A 27,299-nucleotide genomic window follows, 5' to 3' on the forward strand; every position below is an offset into this window, starting at 1 on the left:
TTAATTGTCTTGGTATCCTTGTCAAAATTAATTGACTGTAGATGTATAGGTTTATTTCTGGACTACCAATTTCATTCCAATGATCTATATGACTATCCTTATACTACCAACCACATAGTTTTGATTACTATAGCTTTTTACTAAGTTATAAAATTGAAAAGTATGAGTCCTCCAACTTTCTTCTTTTTCAAGATTATTTTTGCTGTTCCAGATCCTTTACATTTCTATATGAATTTTAGAATCAGCTTGTCATTTCTGTGAGAAAAAAAAGAAAAACACCAGCTGGGATTTGAGCAGGGATTGAATTGAACTTACTGCTCACCATTCTGGAGGCTGGCAAGTCCAAGATCAAGGCAACATCCTGGTGAAGAACCTCTTCATGGTTCATAGCCAGCATTTTCTCATTATGTCCTCATCTGGTGGAACGGGGTTAGCAAGTTCTCTGGGCCTCTTTTATAAAGGCACTAATCCCATTTATAAAGACTCCATTCTCATGACCTAAGCACCTTGTAGTGACCTGGTCTCCTAATGCCATCACATCAGGCATTAGCATTTCAACATAAGAATTTGGAAGAACAGAAGCATTCAGATCATAGCACAATCTAAACATTAAGCCTCCTGACCCATCAAAATGAAGACACTTCTATTTATTTAGTTTTTCTTTAATTTTTGCAAGAATGTTTTATAGCTTTCAGAGTTTAAGTTTTACAGTATTTTTTGATGCTATTGCAACTGGAATTGTTTTCTTAATTTTATTTGCAGACTGTTCATTGTTTGTGTACAAATGTATAATTGACTTTTATTATCGATCTTCTTTCCTGCAACTTTACTGAACTTGTTCATTAATTCTAATATGTTTCAGTGGATTTCTTAGAATTTTCTAGAAATACAAGATCATGCTATCTGCAAATACAGATGCTTTATTTCTTCCTTTCCAATCTGGATGTTTATTTCCATTTCTTACCTAATTGCTCTGGCTAGATTCTCCAGTAAAACATTAAATACATATGTCATGGACATCCTTATCTCATACCTCATCAAGAATGAAAACACTTGTCTTTCACCATGAAGTATGATATTAGCTGTGGGGTTTTTGTAGCTACCCTTTATCAGGTTGAGTAAGATCCCTTCCATTCCTAGTGTGTTGAGTGTTCTTATGAAGTAGTGTTGAATTTTGTCAAATGCTTTTTATGCATCTACTAAGATGATAATGGTTGTTTTTTTTTCCTTCATTCTACTAATGTGGTATATTACATTAATCAGATTTCATGTGAAACCAACCTTGCGTTCCTGGGATAAAGCCACCTTGGTCATAGTGTGTAATCCTTTTATAATATATTACTGGACTCAGGTTTGCTATTATTTTGTTGAGGAGTTTTACATCTATATTCATAAAAGGTATTGGTCTGTAATGTTCTTGTGATGTCTTTTTTGGTTTTGGTACCAGAATAATACCAGCCTCATAAAATCAGTTGAAGAACGTTCCTTCCTCTTCAAGGAGTCTGTGAAGAATTGTTACTAATTCTTTAAATACTTGTTAGAATTTAATGGTAATGAATCGGGGCCTGGACTTTCCTTTGTGAACAGTTTTTAAGCCACTAATTCAATCTCCATACTTGTTACAGGCAACCTGAGATCTTGAAGGTATTAGATATTAGGCAAAGATTTAGGAATGCCTTACCTATTGCTTACACTTTCTGTCTTCAGGATTCCCAACCAAGAGACCTATAAATACAAGAAAACTAGCCAAATGGGACACCAAGTACCAATGTATATGATTTAATTTGTTAGTAAATGGACCAGCACTCAGCTATCCTCAATGCAGGAATAGTTAAAAACAAAGAAAGCAAAACTTGAGTCTGCAGGCTGAAGTGGGTTGTTGCTTCCTCCCCTAAACTTTGAGGGGAGAAGCACCAACCTGATCTCCCCTCTCAGATGCAAGCACGGAGAGGTAGAGCAGAAAGAAAAAGATTGGTTGGATCCCCATGATGGAGATAAGTCCTTTACCGGTCAGCTCACTTCACCAAAGTAGGAGCTACCAGGGAGCCTATTACATGTTTAATGCACAGTGACTCTGCACACTGAAAATGTAGCCCAGTGGATGTCCTGGCCTTTGCCAAGTCAGATTGGCAATTCTTCCCAGGGAGATATGGCAGATAAAACCTGAAGGAAGTTTTGCTCTTACAAGGAGCAAAGCTGTAGCTCATGTCTAGTTTATTATTCCTGTAGAGAAGTAATAGCTCCTTTTCTGTAACAAATGACTCACACCTGTTCATTATTGTGAAACTCATGGAATGGGCCAATCTGGCATAATGCCTAAAAGGACCAACTCTGGAATTGAACAGACTTTGAATACTGGCTCCCCTCCATACAAGCTATGACTGTGAGTAACTTACTCTATTTCTCCAAGCCTCAGTTTCCTCACATTAAATGAGAATGACAGTACTTGAAAGAGGAGCTATAAAGGTAAAGGAGATAATCCATACATAGAGTCTGTTTCATCATATGGTAAATATTAATGCTTAGTAAATGTTTAGTATTGTTATTGACTCCAGGAACCTCAGGGATCACGAGGCACTCGAGTAAACTGAGCCCCAGAAAGATTAAGTGAGTTTCCTGAAAGTATACATTTACTTCATGGCAGAAGCTGAAAAGGCAATTCTGTATTTTTAGGAAGCTTCCTTTCCTTAAGAAAAGGGAACTGAGGGGGCGCCTGGGTGGCGCAGTCGGTTAAGCGTCCGACTTCAACCAGGTCACGATCTCGCGGTCCGTGAGTTCAAGCCCCGCATCAGGCTCTGTGCTGATGGCTCGGAGCCTGGAGCCTGTTTCCAATTCTGTGTCTCCCTCTCTCTCTGCCCCTCCCCCGTTCATGCTCTGTCTCTCTCTGTCCCAAAAATAAATAAACGTTGAAAAAAAAAAATTAAAAAAAAAAAAAAAGAAAAGGGAACTGAGGAAGAGGGAATCTGAGGGATTGTTCTTTCTTACTGTTTTTAGGACATGAAATCTATGACTCCTCTGCCTAACTCAGTCCATTCCAGGAACCTGAAATCACATGCTCCTCCCCCAGGAAGAGCACTGGACCCACTCAGGCCAGGGGTGGTTTCCAGGAGATGTCATCACCCTTTCTTGATATCATACTCTCTTTCATCCACAAGGAGTAAGTCACTCAGGATCTCCTCAGTGTCCCCTACTCTCCCAGGGACTCTGAGGAAGCACCAAGCCCCTGTCCCAAGGATTTGACTAAATGACACATTCCTTCCATGATCCTGGTTAAGAACTGCCATGGCACAGACCTATGGGAGTGGGGGTACAGAGGGAATGTCACACAGAGGCTGATCTCTGAGGCACAGTAACCTTGCCACTGCCCCCACTCCCTCACCCCAAACCAGAGGGTCCCAGAGAACATCTTATTGAAATTTTATACTTGTCATTTGAAAATAGAAAGCCCTAAATAAATTCTCCACATCCTCTGACCCTGAGTTTTACTCCTTATAGATCATTTACTAGAACTTGTCCAACCCTCCTGTAACAGTGGGAGAGAGAACCCCAGCAGCTGGCTACAATAGGATTTGGACTGATAATAGTAATAACCATTTGATTTAAATAATTTTAAAAAATAAAATCTGCAGATAAGGAAGGAAAGATCTCTGACCTTCCCATAATAATTATATAATTTGATTATAGCATATAGTTCTGTTAAATATTGTAAACGTCATTATCAGGGTCAATTTTAAATTTATTTATTAGAACCCAGAGGTTGGCAAAGAATTAAAGTTTAATAAAAGGGAAAGTTGAATATTTACTTTAACTGATATCTCATGATTCCTGTCAGTTTAAAATATTAATAAGTCCTCTTCTATGATCATAACAAAATCTGCTTTAAAAATCTAGTACCCTGTAAGTTTTAAACTCTTATGCTAAATGGAAAATATCAGCCTATTATTTTAAACTTTCTCCCAAAACATTTCCTTATTCCTAAAGACTCTAAGCATAGATGATGTTATTTGTAATTTATAACATTACTTGCCTTTAGCAGTACTCTGATCTACATGTTATTATTGCTGTAATGAAGGTAATTGTAATTGTATCACTCCTGAGATGATAAAAAAGTTTTTGTAGGTCTGTATGCAAAGTGTCTGAAGAAAAGATTATTTTATTTGCCTGCCAAATGTAGCTTCCAGCAAGAACTATTGTGCAGGACCTTTTATAGACATAGATGAAATTCCTTTTGCCATTTGAACAGTATTTACATTCAGGAAAGTTCACAGTTGAGTCTTTGACATACTGTGAAAGGATCTTTTGTTCTCTAGAAAAACATACTTCCTCATCCTTTGAGTCACCTTGTTTTTATTCCCTTGTTTGCTTTTCGGGGGGGAAATAATGCCCACCTCCCAAGTAATGTCAAGGGAAGAGCTGCTTCAGAAATCAAGGTTGTTCTCTGTGAAGAAAGAGGGCTTGGTTGTTGGCAGAAAAAAATCAGAAATATTTTTAAAACCTGAAAGAGATAAATAATGTAATCTCAAGCTTCAGAAAAGTTATTTGGATGGGATGTTTTCCAAGGCTAAAAAAAGGGAATCTTTTTTTATTGTCATAATTAACAGTGATCAGGCTCAGGAAATAGGAGACGCTTTACTTGGGGCTACATAGTCCAAAAGCACTTTTCTATTGTGTCGGGAAAGAGCCCCTCTGCTAATTGTGTTGATGCAGTAAGATATTCATAGGTCCATGTTTTCTCCTCGTTGGTGGGATCCAGAACTAGTTTTATGATCGATTCAGGCTAAGACCACTCCAATCCGAATTCTCTATGTTATTTATCCAACCACAAATACTGTGACTGATCCCACATGTATGTGAACTGGCTTTGAAAGAGACAAAATGTTGCTGTTTTACTCATCACCATATGCCCAGTGCTAACACAGTGCCCTGAGCTTACTGGACACCCACTTGACGTTTGTTAAATGAAGGAATGAAAAAACTACATCCACTTTCAGGATGACAATTTCAAATTACAGTCTTTTAAATGAACATGTGTTTGTTTGTTTTTCAAATCTTATTGGTCCAAAGGTATACTCTATGTGTTTATCAGACCTTACCTCATTTGCATAAGTGGGAGATTACTTGTGCTTTAGGGATAAGCCATTCAAATCCTTCTTCAGTCACCCTAAACCTGAGTCATCTAGAAGCAGTATCCTAAAAGCTTCTAATCCTTATTTATGTCTTCTATTTTACCACAAGCAGGGCATCTAAGTCAGTGATCTTCATACTCCGGCACGTTTCCACTGGAGGTGTTTTTGGTCTGTAAATGCTAAACAGGGGTATGCTTTACTAGCATTGTTAGAGAAGCTGAGGTGTTGTGGTGGGGGGCGGGAGGGAAGAGGCTGAAGCATGCCCACCACTGTTAAGCACTTTACGTACTTTCCTCCACTTACTCTTTGTAGCTCTCCATGTGGTAGGTAATGATATCCCCATTTTACAGATGAAGAAACAGAAGCTCATTATGTAATGCCCTGTGGCCAGCAAGTGACACTATCAGATTTGTGCCACCAGAGCAGGCGTTGAGTTTGCAAGTTATGTTCAAGATTGCCTGCTATAAAACTGGCTAAGACAATATGTACATACTATATTTTGCTAGCCTTCTGAAAACTATACTAGCCCTTTGATCTGGTGTCCTATTTCCTGATACTCATTGTTTTCTATAAATCTGATGTATATGATAAGGGAAAAAGCAGTTGCTTTTGAGAAATATTCCTTGCTTTCTTAAACTGTGAGATGCTTTATAAAACACTGAATTCTATGACTTTCAAGAACCCATTTGTTATTTAAAGCTAGTGTGATATAATAAAAAGAATCTAGTAAACCTGGCTTTGGGAATGAGACGGACTGGGATCTGAATCCTAGCTCCACCGCCTGAGAGCTTGGTGACACTAAGTTGTTTAACTTCTCTAGGCCTTAGACTGCTGGCCCGCAAAGTCAAGGTAACAATGCCTAATATGGAGAATTGTGAGTATTAGGAATAATATGTGTGAAATACCTAGATTGTGAACAGCATGAGGGCAGGGATCATGGATGTATCATCCACATTATCTTCCTAATGCATGGACAGGCACAGGAGGCCCTCACCACCAGTATTCACTGAGTGAAGGAGCAAGGGAATGCGTGAAGTCTCTTCAGCAACCAGATCAGGTAGTTTCTGTTGTTCAACTCCACACATATTAATAAGGGAAACTTCTATAAGAAGTTTTAGCAAGAGGAAAAATAGTACACATTTTCACCTTTGCGTTGTTGGAAATACCTTTCTGTCCTCCGGATGCACTCAGGAAAATAGGAAGTCAATGCAAAATTCACAGATAATATCATCTTATCTTACTTTATTTTATCTATAATATCATCTGATTTTAAAAGAGAAATGTTTAATCTAACAAGTGAACAAGTAAGGTACACTGAAGTGAAAATCCTAACTGGAAATTTGTAGGCAAAGAACTGCCTTTTCCTTGGCACTCCAGCCCATTTTATTCTCATTTTCTATGGTATCCATTTCTGTCAGGTCTTGCTTGGAGCAGCTTCATGGCTGGAAATGTGAGTCCCCTTCATGTCATATCTTTTGCGGCTGAGAGCAAACATGTTTTGGGGAGCTCTGAAGGAATCAAGTTTTCATTCCAGCTGCCAGAGCCATAAAAGAGGCCTCTGCATTCTGGGCAGAGCGATGCACTAGGAAACATCAATTTGGTATTTGTAATACTTGAGCAGCATTGAACTTCCTGTGTGAGATCATGAATGAACAGCAGATCGTGAGTGTTAGTATAAGAATTGGACAGAGTGTTGAATTCTCATTCAACTTAAATTTCAGAAAATATCTTTGATTAAAACCCTGAGTTACTTTTTCCACAGTGCTGATATTAACATGATATATATCTGGCACATCTCTACTGAAAAATAAATGTTTTATACTGAGCAATACCTTTTTCACTCTCAGAAAATAAAGCAGGGGTAATAATAGCTAACCTATATAACACTTACTATGGCCAGGCTCTGTTCTAAGTGATTATGTATACTAATTCTTTTTAACCCCCATAGTGACCCTATGAGGTAGGTACCATGCTTATCCTCATTTTACAGATGAGGTGCCTTACCTAGCTAGCAAGTGTTAAGAGCCAAGGTTTGACTCCAAGCAATCTGGTTCCAGTGTCTGTGCTCTTAACCACTACATCAGAAGACATTTTTGAGTAGCAGTAATAGCTCTATTAAGATTGGTCTCAGGGCGCCTGGGTGGCTCAGTCAGTTAAGCGTCCGACTTCGGCTCAGGTCACGATCTCGCGGTCCGCGAGTTCGAGCCCCGCGTCGGGCTCTGGGCTGATGGCTCAGAGCCTGGAGCCTGTTTCCGATTCTGTGTTTCCCTCTCTCTCTGCCCCTCCCCCGTTCATGCTCTGTCTCTCTCTGTCTCAAAAATAAATAAACGTTAAAAAAAAAAAAAAAAAAAGATTGGTCTCTAGGGGCCTGGGTGGCTCAGTCAGTTAAGCATCTGACTCTTGGTTTCAGCTCAGGTCATTATCTCATGGTTCATGGGATCAAGCTCTGCATTGGGCTCTGCATTGACAGCATGGAGCCTGCTTGGGATTCTCTTCTCTCTCTCTCTCTCTGCCCCTCCTCTCTGTCTCTCTCTCTCTCAAAATAAATAAATAAGTAAACATTAAAAAAAAAAAAAAAAAAGACTGGTCTCTATTTGACCATCCTAGCGAAGTGCATATGGGCAGGCAAACCACCTCCCTACACTCTATTTTTCTTCATGTGGAACATGCCTAGGTTCCACGTGTAGATTAGAGGCTGAAATGAAGAGAGCCTACCAAAGAGCCCTTTAAGGGTTCTCCCAAGGCAAAGAGTGTTCACCTTACTTTCCTGGGAAAAAGATGCTTTTATACAATTGGCACAATAAAAACATCTGAGTTAGCTATCACACTGAAGTTCTTTAAATTTGGATGGCGTCTGTCTTTATGAACTTTCCAACAAAGCAATCAGGTTTTACCTATAATAAGAAGCAAGAAAAGGGGCTCCTGGGTGGCTCGGTCGGTTAAGCGTCCGACTTTGGCTCAGGTCATGATCTCACGGTCCGAGGGTTCGAGCCCCGCGTCGGGCTCTGTGCTGACAGAGCTGTTTTGGATTCTGTGTCTCCCTCTCTCTGTGACCCTCCCCCATTCATGCTCTGTCTCTCTCTGTCTCAAAAATAAATAAACGTTAAAAAAAATTAAAAAAAAAAAAGCAAGAAAAGGAGATAATAGACTCACTCCTTCACACGTGCTTGTTCCTTAAGAGCTGCCCTTGCCAAAACTCGGGTCAAACATTTCTTCGTGGAAGTGAGAGCCCTACGAGAGCCTCTTCCAGCACACCTGGTCCACTGTATACAAGTGGACAGAGGTTTTCCCACAGGGAGGATGGATTGCCAAAGGGCCATCTCTGGACAAACCAGTTAGGGGAAAAACAGAGCCTCCTTCTCTAGGCTGTCCTCCCATGCCTGGAACTGGCAACACGACCATGGTGTGAATCTCAGCCCTGCTCACACTGCCTCAGCCGACACAGCAGCAGCCCAGTGAGGGACCAGCCAACCACCCGGGCCCTGGCATCCTTTAAACTCTGTGTCTGTCTTGTCTCATGCAAGAGGAATAGATACAAACAACATTAGCTCCCTGAGTCCTGTTTAATGTCTATTTATTTTTGAGAGAAAGAGAGAGTGTGCAAGCCAGGAAGGGGCAGAGAGAGGGAGACACAGAATCTGAAGCAGGCTCCAGGCTCTGAGCTACCAGCACAGAGCCCAATGCAGGGCTCGAACCCACGAACTGTGAGATAGGGACCTGAGCTGAAGTTGGACGCTTAACCAGTTGAGCCACCCAGGCACCCCAGAGCCCAGTTAACGATGGAGAGAGCCAGGTTGGAAGTGGCCCTTGGAAGGAAACACAGGCTCAGTCAACAAGAAGAAGCTGCAGCATTCATCCATCCTTCATCCACTTAACAACTGTTTGTGGAGAATCTACTATGCTCCAGGCAATGCACCAGATTCCAGCTCTTCAAAGGTGACAAGTTCTGAATGTCTAACCTTACAGTCAGCACAAGCAAAGTAGAGTCAAGAGTGTGGTGCCTAACAATGGCTGGGAGTCCGGGTAGGAAAGGTTCAAGATCACACAGAGAGATCCCTAAAACTCCAGAGAAAGGACAAGTCAAGGAACCAAAGCAGAGGTTCATACAGTAGGAAATGGAACTGGAGCCTGGTTACAAGACGAGGGATTCAAGGTCGGGGCTTGTTCCCAAGGAAAAAGTCAGAAGGTTGGTTAAGACTTCAAGTGGAAAAAGAGAAGGGACTTGCGGCAGGACTGGTCTGAGGCTGAGTGGCATCTGGGGCTGAGTGGCCAAAAGCTGTCAGACCACCTTAGTCTAGAGCCTATAGCATTATCTTAAAAAGCTGAAATTTTCTATTACCTTTTCATAAAGAGGCACTGTAAGAAACATACCAGAAAATTTGTCTGTAAATTTTGAAGACAAATTTAAAACTTTAAATTTTTTTATTTCAAAATTCAAAAACTTCTGCATTCAAAAAAAACCTGCTATTAATATGAGCCTGGAATAAACAGATATGTATAGACAAAGATAGACAATCATGTACACATTGTTCTATCAAATGGCAAGACATGTATAATCCAGTATCACCCTTGGCAGTTGCTGTCCAGAAACAGAGTTTAATTCAATACCCAGATGGAGTCATAAACTCCTCCAAGGGGCTAGGTTTTATGTACAATCCTCAATTATTACAGGATGATTGTATAATTCCACTTATGAGACTAAATTGGTGCTATTAATAATTACCCTGGGACAGCAAGCATTAACTGGGACTGTCCCCACACAGCAGGACATATGATAAACTGGTTATTAGTCATTTTATTTCCATTTGTTCTATTTTATTTAGAATGCAGTTTTGTAGGATTCCTCTGGTATCTTGGAAATATAAATCCAGAACATAAGATCATATAAGACATTTGCATACCAAGAAAAGATTTTGCCCACCCCTCCCACTTGCTGCTTTTTTAAATAAAAGTCTTCTTTGCATTATAAATCTATAATGCATTTTAGAACAGTACACAGTGTGAATACAAATTAGGTTGTCTAGCTCACCACCTAAGATCCTGAAGTTGCCAGGGGAGATATCAATCCCATGTTCAGAATCTCCCAAGATTGATGGAAATTGCTTTCTTTTAATAGTAAGAGAACATGGAGCACCTGGGAGGCTCAGTTGGTTAAGCATCCAACTTTGGCTCAGGTCATGATCTTGCAGTTTGTGAGTTTGAGCCCCACATCGGGCTCTGTGCTGACAGCTCAGAGCCTGGAGCCTGCTTCAGATTCTGTGTCTCCTTCTTTCTCTGCCCCTCCCTGGCTCATACTCTGGCTCTCTCTCTCTGTCTCTCAAAAATAAATAAATGTTAAAAAAAATTAAATAGTAAGAGAACATAACAGCCATCTTAAAACTAATAGCACCACAGCAGTACTGGCCCCTCACTAGTATATAGATGTTATAATAACTCTTTTCAAAACAGCTGAGCCAATACAGATAAGGAGGTTCAGAATTCCAGACAAACTTGACCTTCTATGTGTGACCCTAAGCAGGTCCCCCAAAAATTAAATTTCTAAAGAGATTCCAAAGTGAAATAATCTACCTGACCTTGGCATTGTAATTCTCTTAAAAACCAGTCATCTCTAAATGCTTTGAAAACTAATTGTTCATCATAAAATTAATATTGTAGTTGGCGCTGGTTTTGCTTTATAAATATTTAATATTACCTTTTTTCTAAAAGAACTGTAATTATTACTTTACTTTTACACTCTGGTATATACTTTCCCCCAGAAAATGCCCCCCCCCACCCTTTTATCTGTATCTTGTCCACAAACAACAACAAACCTCCCCCTCCCCTTGCTATTCCTCCTTATCCTTTGTCTTCATTCAAGCTGGTGCTTGAGATTTTTTTTAAGTATGCATGTATAACTTGGGGGAAAGAATGAGGGTTCTTTAGAATAGAACGTGTGCTGTTCAGTATCCACAAGCAGTTGATAAACTCAGTGGTTATCAGAGATAGAGACTGGATAGGAGGACTTCTCAGACCGTTTCCCTCCTGCTTCCTCCAGCCTGTTCTTGTTTATTTTGTCCTCTTTGTTTTTGTGGGGGGTTTTTTCTTGTTTTTTATTAAGTTTTTAATTTTAATTCTGGTATCATCAGCGTATTTTTTTTTTCTTTTAAAACATAAGAATAAAGCAATTAACTGTTTGGATACTTTGCTCCAATAAATTAGAAATACCCCTTTCCCCCCAATCTAAGATTTTCATCATCATCAGAATGATCAACTGGATTAATTTATTCTCTGGCAATAATTGCCACCAACCAATAGACAAATCTATAAGAAGCGTCGGATTCTGAAATTCACTCTACCTTCTATTTTGAATATAAACAAGACAGAAGCTCCAGTTGTAGCATGAAATGGCCAAATCACTAGAGAAAGCTCCTCTGGTGTGTTTTAAAATAGGCAGAAAACTAGAAAGGGAGATTTTTAACTAGCAAGCATATGATTTTTAAATCACTGAATTTGATCTCTTATATGTTTCAGTTACTCTACCAGCACTTTGAATGATTACTTTTTCTTGCCACATTGATTTATTTTCCCTTGTAGTCAAGCTATCTTTCAAGTTTAAAGCATTCAGGTTTATTGAGCAAAGGGAATATCCTTAAAAAATTCACTGCATCTTCGTTTATGTAAGTCTACCAGCAGGAGAATTTTATCACTCCCCGGGGGTGAGTATGAGCCATTCGGGTCTGGCCGCCTGCTAAACTATGCCTATTTATTTATGGTCTATGTAACATGAGGGAGAACAAAAGTTGGCTCCTGTGAGCATTCTCGAAGCCTGGACATGGCTTTGCTTCTGCTAAAAACACTGACGTGAATAGACTCTGTCACAGACTCAAAGGTCACTTTTCCATTTTGTTCATATTGAGAAACAATTTAGATAATTATCTGTCTTTTGTATCTTAGAAGAATAGGAGCAGAGGGAGGGAGTTGTTTCATTTCCTTGAATTTTCTTTGCGAGGCTGCATCAAGCTCTTGAAATTGTAAAATGGAGCAGAGATGTGGCCCACGTAAAGAGCACATTGCTTCCAAGTGTGGCCCACCCATTTGTTATGTTGCTGTTTCTGGAAATCCTTTGTTCTTACAAAGATACCTGACTTAATGCCATGAGAGTCTTCTCCAACATGTAGAAGGCCAGTTTGTATACATCAGATACCATTTCCTCTTGATTATATAACCATTTCAAAGTTTGCAAACATGTACTGAAAGACGCACTGTACAGTTAAGCTTTGGCACGTGGGCTTTTGCTTTTAAAGTACCTAGACGGGGCGCCTGGGTGGCGCAGTCGGTTAAGCGTCCAACTTCAGCCAGGTCACGATCTCGCAGTCCGTGAGTTCAAGCCCCGCGTCAGGCTCTGGGCTGATGGCTCAGAGCCTGGAGCCTGTTTCCGATTCTGTGTCTCCCTCTCTCTCTGCCCCTCCCCCGTTCATGCTCTGTCTCTCTCTGTCCCAAAAATAAATAAACGTTGAAAAAAAAAAAAAACTTAAAGTACCTAGAGGTTGGCATGTGGAAGGGACACACATGTGTTGTCAGACCATTATGGCACAGAGGAAGGACAGTATAGTGAAGGAGTGCTACAAGAGCCCAGAGGAAGAAAAGCATTTTTTGTTTGGGAAATTCAGGAAGGAACAACTTCTAGAAGGAAGCATTTGCAGGATCGCTCTCCTCACGGCCAGATATTTGCAGTTTGTCCAAATGATAGCTTTAGATTTCACTAATCTAGCCTCCTTATCTTTTTTCCACAACCAACATATCTGTCTAATACTCAATCTCCAAACAGATGGTTATACTCCACAAAACTCCCATTTAAAGGATCATATTTGGAAATCTTAAAATTCTTTTGAGATGAAAAAAAAGTCTTTTCAGCCTAATCTCCATAATGACTTTCATACAGTCTCTACTTTCTTCAAACTTGAAGCTACTCTCTCCCAGGTTCTCAGGCAATATTCTAGTCTCATGCTTCCCAAGTATAACAGAATCCACCAGAATGCAGCTCTTCCAACTTCCCAAGCTCAAATGAGCAAGCCCATCTGCAGATGTACCTGCCTCACCTCCCACCTTCTCGAGTATCTGGCTCCATCCTGTGACTCCTTTTTCTCAGGTATCCTCCTCCTCTCTCCCTTCTGGATCCTTCTCATCAGCATTGAAACCTGCTCTAATATTCTCTGGACCCCACAGATCTTACTTGCTAGTACCCAAACTCTAATCTACAGAACTCTAATCCATGTCACAGCAAACCCTCTTAAAAGAATCATTTCCATGCACTCACTCTACTTCCAGACCTCCACTCATTCCTCTCTCCTTCTCACATGAATTCTGGCCCCTCCTCCCCATCTACAGAATTGCTTTCGCTAAAGTCACAAGGACCTTCAATGTTGCTAAATTCCATGGGCCTTGCTCAGTCATCACCCTATGTAGCCCTCACTTGCTCTGAACTCCGCATACTCAGAGTTGAAGCTCAGTCTTCCCTTGGCTTCGTGATAGTCACAGTCTCCCCCTCACTTCCTTCCTGCCTCTCTGCTTCCTCTCAGTCTTGTCTGCTGTTTCGTTTCCTGGGCCACTGCCCTTTTCACTCCACATTCTCATTCAAGGCAACTTCACTTCCTTCCATGATTTCAGGTGGTTGGTGCTCGTAAAGAACCCTAACAAATGAAGAAGCCAGCGAAATGGCAGGAATTCCTAAAAGTGCATATTAAAACAGAGAACGAATTCTCCCTTCTCGTCTGTTTTATTTAGGAACAACAACAATACGTCTCAACTGCCTCACATATTTGAATGGGACTTTACATTTTGGGAAAGCGTCTTTGCATAGACACCCACATAGACATAGACCTAAACGACATAAGGGATCAGGTCTGAATCAACCCCCTTCATTCCGTTGATGCAGAAACTGAAGTCCAAAGACAGTGAGTACGTCTCCTGGAGTCACACAACTGCTTCACACCTTGTTTGAACTTCACAAGAACTCCAGGAAGGCATGTGTACTTCTTCCTATTTAAGAGAGGAGAACACTGTGGTTCTAAAAGTTTGAATCTTGCCCACTGTTGCACAGCTCATAGGTAGAGACCAGAGACCTAGAACCAGGACTCAGGTCACCTAGTTCCTCAGGCTACTGTGATGCACTGTACTGCTTCCCCACATTCCTAACATGGGTGCAGTTAAATAGCTATACTTTTAGATTGGATTTTCTCTAAATAGAGAGAGGCAAACCCACAGCAACAACAAGTGCACTGTGTACTACGGTAGCACGGTGTGATTATGGGGAAGAGAGGCAGGGAAGAGGAGTTTCACATAGTAAAAATTCTAAGTGTTTATCCATGCTCAGAGACTGAGTTAGGCTATTTGTTTATTTTTTTTAATTATTTTTTTAATGTTTATTTATCTTTGAGAGAGACAGAGCACGAGCGGAGGAAGAGCAGAGAGGGGTGAGAGGGAGACACAGAATCCAAAGCAGGCTCCAGGCTCCGAGCTGTCAGGACAGAGCCTGACACTGGGCTCGAACTCACAGACCACGCAATCATGACCTGAGCCGAAGTAGGATGCTGAACCGGCTGAGCCACCCAGGCGCCCCTGTTTGTTTATTTAAATGTACATACTGAATACGGGTGAACTGATTCCACAATCATATATACATTCCTGCCTGATGTTCTTCAATAAAGGAGAATAAGTGTAGGTAGGAGTGATGATGAGCCCTAACTTCTTTGGTCAGTAGGATTTTCACATAAACCTGTGTGTGCTCAGATTAGTTTATTCTACTTAGACTTGGCAGAATGGGTGGACTTTAGGAGGAGGTGTTTCAACATCATAATCCTCATGAATATGTATTACACAGGTGGATGGTCCTGGCTGCTCAGCAAGAGCTGTATTAGCACGAACAAAGGGCTCTCCAAGGCCGCTATCATGTAACCCCCCTTGTTTTTCAATCCAGCGCCCCTACTGCCTGAAATCTCCAGCCTCCTTACACTTCCTTCAAGATTCTCCTTGGGCATTACCTCTTCCAGGAAACTTCCCCTAATAGTTGTCCTGACCCCCAGTCTTAGGAGCCCTTCCAGTATGTTCCACTAACACACTGTGCTTACCCCCCACCCCCCACCGGCGTGGGGCTCCACCCACTCTCTGCGATGATTGATGAGCACAGAGGCTGAAATCTCCCCAGGGTACAAAACTGGGTCACCGGTCTTTGTATCCTTAGCCTCTAGCGGAGGGCCTGGCTCATAGTCCTTGCTTGCTGAAAACTACTCCAGGCAGGTAGACAGTCTGACAGGAAAGGAGGAAAGGGAGGCAACTGAAGGTTCATCTAAGCTATATATGTTCATAGATTTTAAAATCAAATTTAAAAAACTTGTGAAAAATGGTTCAGAGACAAACACTTTAAACTCTTTTTGCTGACTTATTTTTTTGCCCTCATTATCCCTCAATAACATGTTTCTTCTTGATTTTTCCATTTTAAGTATTATCTCTTCACTTCAGCCACGGGAGTTCAAGTTTGACACTCTCACGCTTTCCCATCCCACTCCATGACGCACAGTCCACATCTCCCTGTCCCTGCTGTGTGATACATGCCTCCCCCAGCAAACTTGTGCTAGAATTTGGGTTAGAGCATCATTCAGGTTCCATGTTCTACTAACTATGTAAAATGTTATCAGACAGAAGAACTATGTAGTGTACTTGAATTACATGTCTGCCATTCACCACCCCCCCCCGCGCCTCATTTTCTGGGTACAGAAAGCAAAGAGAAAATAAGTAACTTTAGCCAAAACCATTCCACCAGTTAGTACCAGAACCAGGATCAAAAGCCAGCCTTCTATTTCCCAGTAAAATGGTTTTTCCATGACATCAAGCTGCCTCTCAAAAAACTTTTTTTTTTATTTTAAAATCTTAGTGAACCGATGTGAAGAAGAGCCTAGCGTTTATGTGACTGTATCAAAATATTCTTTACACTTAACTGGCTTTTGTCAAATTGATCCCTGGTGACAACTTATATTTCTTATAAACTAGAGCTAGAGATAAATGTAGATAAGGGCCCACGTAAAGAACTTAGAGCTAGAAAGAATTTCGTCTTGTTTTTCATTTCGAAGACAAGAAGACTAAGGCCCAGAAAAGTTAAATGACTTGATGAGTATCACACGGCGAGTTTGGAGCCCCACTGGGCTGAAATTCCAGTTCAGCTTTCAGCCCATGCTCCTTGGACTGGGGACCCCCAACCCCCCAGACACCTCGTACCTCCTCTTGGACACTTTGCTTCGTTTAAAATCTCTGTTACACATGCCCAAGCCCATTCTCTACATTAAACTTACTCATCCCCAAAAGTGACATTAAAGCATGTCAGAGTAAGACAAAAGTGAGGCGCCTGGGTGGCTCAGTTGGTTAAGCATCCAATTCTTGATCTCAGCTCAGGTCATCATCTCCCGGTTCCTGGGTTCGAGCCCTGCATTGAGCTCTGTGCTGACATTGTGGAGCCTGCTTGGAATTCTCTCTCTCCCTCTCTCTCTGCCTCTCCCCTGCTCCTGTGCTTGCTCTCTCTCTCTCTCTGTCTCTCTCTCTCAAGATAAATAAACATTAGAAAAAAAATCATTCAAAGTGAGTAAAAAATGGGATATAAAATACATTTCTTTTTTTTTATTTTTTTTAACGTTTTATTTATTTTTGAGACAGAGAGAGACAGAGCATGAACAGGGGAGGGGCAGAGAGAGAGGGAGACACAGAATTGGAAGCAGGCTCCAGGCTCTGGGCCATCAGCCTGACGCGGGGCTCGAACTCACGGACCGCGAGATCGTGACCTGAGCTGAAGTCGGACGCTTAACCGACTGAGCCACCCAGGCGCCCCTAAAATACATTTCTTAAAACCAGGGTTGTGTTAGGCTACCTCGCATGGCTGCACAACTAGAACACCACACTGTGTGAGGACCCGGAAGACAATGATGTCAGAGGAAGGAGACCGACATGAAAACATTCCTAAGTGTCATGAACGATTAATTTCATGAATAGAAGACAGTACCGGCACCGGGAAGGCACAGAGGAAGGACTGGCTGCCACCCCGCTCACCCCAGTTCAGCCCCAAGGCCCCGGGTTAACTTAGAGAGTCTTTACAGTGTTCCCTCCTCTCCCTTCCCTGTGATTCCCATCATTGCCTGGGACCCTGTTGCGGCACCCCTGGAACATACACAGTTTCAGGCTCCGGAGTCCGTGCTGCCTTCTGCCGTCAGCCTCCAGGCCCGCTGGAGGAATCTTTAGATCTGGGGCACAGAGCAAGGTGCAGGGAGAGAGGGGGAACCACGGGAGACAGGAGCACAGGGAACTTGTTGGGACAGCATCGAGGGCTTTTGTCTTTTGGGGCATAGGAGTTTGGGGTATAAATGGGAAACTGACAGATTCACACTGTTGAAAAAACTGGAAAACTAACACAAAGAAAATGGCAAACTCGTGTTTGATGATATCAGCCCCTAATTAATTATAGTCCTTATAGGAATCATTTGTTTGTATCTAATTACCATGTAGCTCAGTATCGATGAAACATAACATAATTTGTGTCCTATAACTATGCCTGCAATTTCATAAGCTTTACCCGTCGGTGCTTAGCGTTCTTAGTCTATTGCTCATGTCGCAAGCACAAGTCAAGTTAAAAGAATGTTTCATAAAGCAAAAGCCAATCGTATTCTTTTCTCCTGCCCCAAAGTTCCTGCTTTGCAACCTGCCTCCTTAAGTTCCAGGAGAGCAATCATCAGGATTATATATTATCAGAATTATATGCTCTTGTGGCATACACACCACTGGAGCCGCCCTGCAGCTTTGAAATGGCCACAGTGGCTGTGCCAGCTGCAGAAGACGATACACACAGGTTATTTACCTAGTCCTGCCCTCTGCATGGCCACAGCATAGAATCCACACCAGTTTACCTGTCTGGCCACACATTCCAGTATGCCCCAAGTGCCGATTCACTGCAATGCTATTTATCACTTAAAGAAATCTTTTCTTTTAAAAACATACTCACAAAAATGCACATCACAATCACTTAACATGTGTATTTGCCCAGGTTCCACATAGTGTTTTACACTCTCAGCCCATTTGAGCTAGTGCAGCAGCCTGGAATGTTCCCTCGCTCAGTGAGCCTTAGAGCCCCAAACCATAAGTGCCCAGCGAATGAGCAACGTAACACCGCATCCTGAGTTTTGTGTGTGTGCAGCGCGTGCAGCTTATTTCTCTCTGGCCTCTCTTGGTGCCGTTGATTTTGTGTTCTGATGACTGCTTCTGGCCCAGAGTGGCTGTCAAAGTGTGTGAGAATGTTGGTCCTGTTGGAAGCAAAGGACGATGCGTTGCCAGATGTCACAGCGCAGGTTCCACAGGAACCGCATGTGCCTGAGGAAAAGGTCAAGGAAGCCCAGGGCAAACGGCAGTAGGCAATACCATAGAAACATTATGAGAGCCTGAGATGTTGAGCCTGTCTGCAGGATAACTGGAAGAAATAATCGGCAGAATGTGACTTCAGCGGAAACAAAGAAAATGGAAAACCGGTTGCCAGTGTTTGATACTCCACAGGAACTATGCTATAAGGACCTGCCAGCACTGATTCACTTAGCGCTCCTCTTTTCAGAGAATTCCTATGTCAAATGCATTTGCATGAGGCTGTGATCATTGCTTCCAAGAATTTTTAGAACGTAGGTCATATTAAAAGCCCCTTTTGCTTCTAACCACTCTAGTGGTAGGAATGGCTTTTCTGTCCATCCCTCCGGTTCCTTAGCTACACAGCACCTCAGAGAATCCTGTTGACATGGAAAGCACAAAGCTTTAAAAATTGCTAAATAGATGGTGTGTCTTAGAACACAAAAGTTCCGTCTAAGACTGAAATCACCTGGCCAGGAAATGACACGAGAGATCACTTTGCCACAGTAATGATAAAAGTCCACGGCAGTAGCTGTCTCTTGCCAGGACCACCTCTCATATTTAACAAAACCAAAGCAGCTGCACACGATTTGCTGTAGTTGAGGTGACCTTGCATCACTAACCTTTGCCTTGACTATGGACATCGGACAACCGGGTTTGAATTTACTCTAGTGTTGAATGTTAACCTGTCGAAGCCTCCTGAAAACAAAAGAGGCAAAAATAGAAAGGGTGGAACATGTAAAGACCTGACGGTTTGCCCTGCCTCTGCTGTCTCTGAATTGAATTAGCACTTGATTCCATGAGGACGCTCAGATCACTGGATGTGCTGGCAGGTGGCAGCAGGAGGGGGTGCGTTTCCGTGCCAGGAAACTGCCGCCATGCCAATTATTTGTGGTTTCTCAACATGTGTTTTTGACACTCACCTACGCACAATGATAACAACATTTGGTTTCCCTTAAAGATTTGTTTGTAACTACAGCCTCTTTTCCCATGAAACATCCTCCCAATTCCCTCATGTGCGTTCCATATTCTCACATTTTCCAAAAGCCTCCTTCATCTCAGGGCACCGGGGTGGCTCAGTCGGTTAAGCGTCCAACTCTTGATCATGATCTCGTGGTTCATGGGATCGAGCCCCATGTCAGGCTCTGTGCTGACAGCTGGAGCCTACTTGGGATTCTTTCTCTCTCCCTCTCTCTCTCTCTGCCCCTCCCTTCCTCCCTCATTCTCTCTCTCTCTCTCTCAAAATAAATAAACTACACAGTTTAATTTCTTTATTTATTGAGAGAGAGAGAGAGAGAGAGAGAGAGAGAGAGAGAGAGAGAGAGAACATGAGCAGGAAAGCATGGAGCTTGACGTGGGGCTTGAATTCAGGAACTCCAAGATCATGACCTGAGCTAAAGTCAGATGCTTAATTGACTGAGCCACCCAAGTGCCCCAAAATAAATAAACATTTTTTTTAAAGTTTTCCTCGTCTTTTGTTTCTATTTGAATTTAAAGAGAAGAAAGAGGGGCGCCTGGGTGGCACAGTCGGTTAAGCGTCCGACTTCAGCCAGGTCACGATCTCGCGGTCCGTGAGTTCGAGCCCCGCGTCAGGCTCTGGGCTGATGGCTCGGAGCCTGGAGCCTGTTTCCGATTCTGTGTCTCCCTCTCTCTCTGCCCCTCCCCCGTTCATGCTCTGTCTCTCTCTGTCCCAAAAATAAATAAACGTTGAAAAAAAAATTAAAAAAAAATAAAAATAAAAAAAATAAAGAGAAGAAAGAGATGAATAAATACTCTAAGTAAAGTGAGAGGTTGCTTTGGATGGATTCTGCAACCTTGTAATTTTATTTTGGACGGCCATTCAAAGAGCTCTATCTGGGTCAGAGAGCAAGGAGGCCACTACCCACGACAGGGAGTCATCCCAGGCCCAGTGACAGGTCCAGCCAGAAACTGAGCTGAGGCCTTGCAGGGATCAGAGTCAAGCGGAGAGAGGTGCAGGATCAGGAGTTAAGAACAACCATGAGCCCACAGGGCCATGTGTTTCCTGCCTCTGTGAGGAGACGGCTCTGTTGCCCATGGCTGAACCCTGCTGTGCTATTTGCCAATTAGAGGCTGGCAGGAAGGAGCCAGGAAGAGTCCCAGCAGACACCCAGCTGACAGCTTATTGTGGAGAGGTTTGTACACAGAAGATTAAACTCATTTCTGTTGCGAGCAGCCTCACACATGTGCATTTAACATATTTATTAAGCATCTATTATGTTTAAGGATGTACATATAAGCCACTGTGCCAACTACTGCTGTCGGGTAATAAAATGTAAAATAAAATAGTAAACTGATATGTTGCCCCCCCTTTTAGCCGAAGCTGTGAAATCTTTACAGTGTCATTTATTTTAATCAGACTGGATATTTTTGTTGCATAATAATAGACTTAGTGAAGAGGGGCATTTCAGTGAGAAAGTTCTTTATCAGAAACTGTAAACTCAGATGAAGAAATAACATAGGATATATATAGGTATGTGTTCCAGAACATCATATCAGATAGAGGAAGAGAGATGTTTTAGATTATCATTTCAAATGTTTAAAAATACTTACCAAGCACAACACTCATGCCGGAAAACAAAATACACCCAAGTCTCTAGGAGTGTTCAAGCAGAAAGGAGGAGGGTAAGACAGAGTTTGGTTGAGTCTGGGGAGGTGGGCCAAGGGGTCCAGCCCACAGTCAGGAGAAAGGAGCTGCTTGTTGGCTTGAAAAAGCCCATGAGAAAGGACGGGAACCCTTTCTATGCCAGAAGTCTTCACAGACTATTACTACATGTAATACTACATGTAGTATTACAATCACCCTAAGAGGCATTTGTCTTCAGGGCCAGGGAACAGACTTAGTATAACCCCACCCCTGCCCCATATGTTCACTTGTGACCTCTGCCTGTTTGCTTCTTCCTAGACTTTAAAACAAAAGAAAGACCTAATTTCTCAATTAGTGATAAAGGCACTTACAATCTGAATACCCTTTGGGGTTATTCAGTATGGATGTATATCAGCTATAGTGTAATTTCTTAACATCAATGAGCAAAAATCAGGTCCTCCCCTGCTTTGTGAGAATGAACAGGGATTAAAGAAGGCAAGGGGTCACTGAGTATTTGAAAGCAAATGTTGCCACCAGCCAGGGAAGAACTGAAGATAACTTCTTCAAAGTTGATGGCTTGCCAGAGATTGAAATTGAAACCCATAGAAGGTACCTATGGACAAAGGGATCTTTGTCATGCATTTCATTATAGAAGCTACATGTTATTTATGAAAATTAGGTGAGGGTCACCTTTTTTTTAAGCCAGTTATCTTCATATGAAAGACCATCATCATTCCTCAAGACATAGTAATGTTTCTATCATTGTGTCTGTCAAGGCAATTTCTAATCTGTAAGAATAACCTCAGACAGTAATATGTTTTAGGCTTGTATGCTCAGTGCCTTATTATGGCCTGCATCACCCTGTGCTGTGACTTTGTTCCCCTTTATAAGTTTCCTTCTAGAAGCAAAGATCCTGTTTCATGTATCTCTGTGTCCCAGTAAATAGCAGATGTACCATAAACATACCCAGAAATGTTTGCGTAAGAGAATGAATAAATCCGTTCATTCAGTTGCCTGTGAATCAATCAAGAAAATTGTAGGCAACTATATTAAGTAGGATTTCTCTGCTGATATTATTGTGACAATTTTGACAATTTTGATTCTTTGCAAGAATGCAAATAATGTCTTCTTGTTAGAAATAGGACATCCTCCAAAAGGTCAGGACAATAGCTTCCGCCCTGCTGCCCATCATACATCCTTCAACATATGAATTTATTAATGTGCGTGCAATTGACTCCAAGTAGCAGAAAACCCAACTGACAGTAGCTTAAACCATAAGGACATTTATGATTTGCTTATGTGGAAGACCAGAGTTACATGACTCCGGGCTGGTTCAGCAGCTCAACAGTGCCATTTGGGGACATTAGCTCCTCCATCCTTCCGTCTGCCACTTTTGACTTATTTCCACGTGGTTTATCAGATGTAGGCTGCAGCTCTGGGCATCACATCCTGACTCTGTTTCCCAAGGCAGCAAGTGCGTGCGTGTTCCAGGGCAGAGAAGGGCAGTGCATCCGGGGCAGTGAGAGAGCTCTCCTTTTACCTGGGAGGAAGATCTTTCCCAGAAACCTCCTGATAGAGTTTCTCTTCCATCTCAGGTCTCATGCCTTTCCCTAAACCAGGCACTGGCAAAAGGGAATGCTATGTTTAATCCCAGTCAACAATGATTCATCTGACTCCCATTTAAAAAGAAGAAAGAGGGAGTGGATGGGTGTTGGGCAGGCAGCTAGAAATATCTGCTGTGCCCCACCTAGTCTCCCACTGGAAAATGAGAATCAGCTACGGTGGCCAGTCATACCTCCAAGGGCTAACTCTTCTTCCAGCATTATAATCTGACTATTTATATCATTTTACTGATGGTTTTTAAAAATCCTGAACTTGAGGAGGAGCCTAAAATATATGAGCCTTGCCCAGAATTACAAGGTTTTAGTGAGTCATGTCCCTTCCCTGCTCTGACTTTGGGTTGCTTTACTCTGGAACATTTTTATGAGTTATATGTTACAAGATTCATGGTTTTTTTCCAATCTAATTCATATGTAAGAGGACTCGTAGGATTACAGCTTTTAGGATTACAGCACACTTCCTTAAACGGAAGTAGATTGTGTCAGCCGTGAGAAACACATCAGAGGTCTTGGCACATGCATCAGTTTGCATCAAAAGCTGTAAGGGGCCATGATATTTGTGGTTTGGGGGAAATTTTGATCCATTTAATGAATATAGTAATGCCTATTTCAGTAATTGGAATGATTTACTTGAGCTCTTTCTAGGTGAAACCATCCCTCATAGGAAATGCATTCCAAATCCTCAACACAAACTTCAAAGTATTCAGTAGTTTATCAACTTTCAGAATGACCAGTGGCTCCATGGCACATGTCTGTCCCCAGGAGACAAGCTTCCTCAAATGATAGGCCTTCCCAAGTATCTGTTTCAGTTTCTGTCCTGGGTTGGACTGACCTAGACTTCCTGCCCTGTACTTTTTATGAATCATTGTCAATTCATGTAAGAGATGCCCTAAAATGCCTTTGAAAACCCCTTGGCAGATGTGCTAGAGAAATATATTCCTGTGAGTCTAATAGCATTCATAAAGTGACACAAAATTAGATAAACTTCCCAAAATGCCTTTTTTTTTTTTTTTAAGTAAGTGTCCTGGAATTTTGTGGTATGTATTTCTCTGGAATAAATCACATTTGGGCTGATAATTATTGTTAAGAATTTGTCGATTTTGAAACATCTCTAGACTCCCACTTGGGATTGGTATATGGCTGTCTTGTTAGCAATGTACGCAAGGCCATCTCCCTTTCCCAGCAGATGGCCTGGGAAGACACAGGCGGCAAAGAACATACCAGTTCCTTTCTCTCCAGGAATTTCATAGCCAATTTTCTGCCTCCATGATGGCCCATTTTGAGTGTCTTTGCAACTCCAAGAGCATGATTTCGGAGGTCACAGAGGGACAATTTGCAGGGCTTTTCCTTTTATCTTGTGCCATCATTTTTAGCATTTGTTCTTAAAAGACTGTTCTCAGGGCTCGGTTGAGCATCAGACTCTTGCTTTTGGCTCAGGTCATGATCCCAGGTCGTGGGATCGAACTCCACATCAGGCTCCATGCTGAGCATGGAACCTGCTTAAGATTCTCTCTCTCCCCCTCTGCTTCCTTCCCCACTTGCACGCTCTCTCTCAAATAAAAGAAAACAATAAAAAAATTAAAGACTGTTCTCTTACACTAGAATATCTGGATTGTAGGAAATATCTAAAGAAGATAACTAATTTTTGTTAAAGTTACTAGACACATAGGAATTTGCTTTCTTTTTCTCTTCCGAAGTTTTTTTATTGAATTTTTTTTACATTCATTTATTTTTGATAAACAGAGCACAAGTGGGGGAGGGGCAGGGAGAGAAGGAGACACAGAATTCGAAGCAGGCTCCAGGCTCTGAGCTGTCAGCACAGAGCCCGATGCAGGGCTCGAACTCACAAACTGTGAGATCGTGACCTGAGCTGAAGTCGGACGCTTAACTGACTGAACCACCCAGGCGCCCCTGAATTTTTTTTATTTTTAAACAACATACCTGAATACACATGCCCACTTCACACACACACACACACACACACACACACACACACACCCCTAAAGTGAAGAATGATATTCAGAACAATTTTTCCAATAATGCTGTCATTGCTGACACCATTTTTGGAACTTCATCTTTTAGAATTGGCCTAAAGAAGACTCACAACTCTTACAAGCAAACTAGTCTCATCATTGTGTAAGTGTACCTTGTTTTGACTAAAGCCACAGATTGATCACCTTATTTACAAGGTTTGGAATCACTGAAATCAGAGCATCTCAACACTAGGCAAAATGGCAGAAATCATTGAGTTCAACTCCCTTAGTTCTGATGAGAAAGTTGAGGGCCAGAGAAGTCAATTGGCTTGCCAAAGGGTACATAGCAAGTTAGAAAATAGTTTATGCCAGAAATCAACTCCAAGTATCCTTTTACTGTTTGTTAAAAATCAAACCAGGGCGCCTGGGTGGTTCAGTCGGTTGAGCGGCCGACTTCGGCTCAGGTCATGATCTCACGCTCCATGAGTTCAAGCCCTGCGTCGGGCTCTGTGCTGACAGCTCAGAGCCTGGAGCCTGTTTCAGATTCTGTGTCTCCTTCTCTCTGACCCTCCCCCGTTCATGCTCTGTCTCTCTCTGTCTCAAAAATAAATAAAACGTTAAAAAAAATTAAAATCAAGCCTAGTTTTAATACATATTTTCCACCATTAAAGATATTAAAGAAGAATCTGTCATGGACTCTAGATCCTTCCAGAAGCAGTCCATAATTTGTTTTGAGCAGTGATAATATTGTTGTAATCAAAGCATCTTTTAAAAAGCTTATATTATTATTATAGTAATAATAATATGTAAGTTCCATTGTATTTGTTTTTTAAAAAACCTGTTAGACTATAGTTATAGGCTTAAAAATATTTTTTAATGTCTTTATTTTGAGAGAGAGACAGAGTGCAAGCGGGGGGAGGGGCAGAGAGAGAAGGAGACACAGAATCTGAAGCAGGCTCCAGGCTCTGAGCTGTCAGCACAGAGCCTGATGTGGGGCTCGAACTCACAGACTGTGAGATCGTGACCTGAGCTGAAGTCGGACACTTAACCAACTGAGCCACCCAGGCTCAGCTAGTTATAGCTTTTATATAGATTTCTTAAATTCAAAACAGAATAATACACTATCCCAGTTTTTAAATGTTCCTTGTTTTTCTCATTTCTCATGGAGAACGTCTACAAAATGCTCCAAAGTGCTCCAAACAGTATGTGCTGGGCTGAGGCAAGCTTGTCCTTGTGCTGTGCTGTCCAGTGAAAAAGCCACTAGCCACATGTGGCTATTTAAATTTAAATTTTAGTTAACTAAATAAAATGTAAACTTCATGTCCTCAAGTACTCAGTAGCCACATTGGGCTAATAGCTATCATATTAGATACTACAGCTGTAAACATTTCTATCAACATAGAAAATTTTATTGATTAGCGCTGGCCTAGAATTCTTATAGTTCATATGTATTTTAATCTACTGTTTATCTCTTATATTACCTCTGGACAAGTTAGAAAGTGATGACAAGTTCTGGGAAAGTTTTTTAAATGTTTATTTGTTCTCTGAATGTTTCTAGCTTTTCTGCATAGTTTAATTTTAAAAAGGAGAAAATATTTACTTTCCCCCATTTTTAGAGCATGATTGTGTGTGTGGAATCCGTATCAATTGTCTTGTCCCGGCTGCTGAATTTTCTTAAAGTATGCTAAAATTGTGGCCAAAACCCTGTTAATGCTGCCAAAGCTATTGGCAGAAATCTCTTTACGATGGTGTAACATTTGAAATTAACTAGTCTGGACATAGACAAGGGAAGTTATGTTGAATTCATTCTTAATAGCCATTTTACTTGCAAAGACTCTATATTACCCACCTACCTTCATTAATCCAACATCTAGAATGAAAGTCCAGGCACTAACAAGGAATGGGTCAGCTCTAAAGACTAACCTGGCATCATGCTTCTGGTCCAGGTGCAAGCCCCACCCTGCTCTACCCTCAGCAATTAGAGAGCAGTGGCCAATCCTCCATGGCTTTCTACTTCGTACGATGTCCTGCCAGAACATCTTCCAGAAGACTTTTTGAACAAATAAATGCATATTTGATTTGGTCTGCCCTGAAAACCATTACATTTAACAGCAGACTCATAGGATTCATGAAGTGTGACTGCTTTGAGTTCTTTTTATTGTGGAACGGTATCCACTGAATGAACTTAGTACGACTGGAATTCTTGGGTGATTATCAGCCCTTTTGCTGAATCTGTGCTGAGTGAAATTAGGGACCAGTGAGTCACAGGCTATCACAGAAGAGGGCTAAAGTGCAGCTTATTCTGTTTGCCATTGCAGGAATAGTAAATCCTGTATTAAAATAAAGGTGAATTAGGAAAGCTACAAAGTACCATAATAAATTAGAGAGGGTCCAGAAAATAAGTAAGCAGTTTTTAGTTTCTGTGTGTATAACTTTAATATACCACTGCAGCACACACAGATACATTTGCTATTTTTGTTTTCCACATGTGTTATACAAAGTATTTCTCAAAAGGATTGAATGTCTTTGAAAATTAAATAGGTAAACGTGTATCTGCTGAGACTCAGCT

General features: G+C 41.6%; 1 protein-coding gene across 1 annotated transcript in view; it reads left to right on the forward strand.

Annotated features, from left to right (window-relative positions):
- The window catches only part of VWA8 (von Willebrand factor A domain containing 8), a 374,773-nt gene that overhangs the window by 296,634 nt on the left and 50,840 nt on the right, over positions 1-27,299 (forward strand). The gene's annotated exons all lie outside the window — the stretch shown is intronic.

The sequence above is a fragment of the Lynx rufus genome, unplaced genomic scaffold, assembly GCF_022079265.1.
Source record: "Lynx rufus isolate CCGP_SWC_20201006 ecotype Redwood Valley unplaced genomic scaffold, mLynRuf1.p SCAF_1, whole genome shotgun sequence".
Taxonomy (NCBI): Eukaryota; Metazoa; Chordata; class Mammalia; order Carnivora; family Felidae; genus Lynx; species Lynx rufus.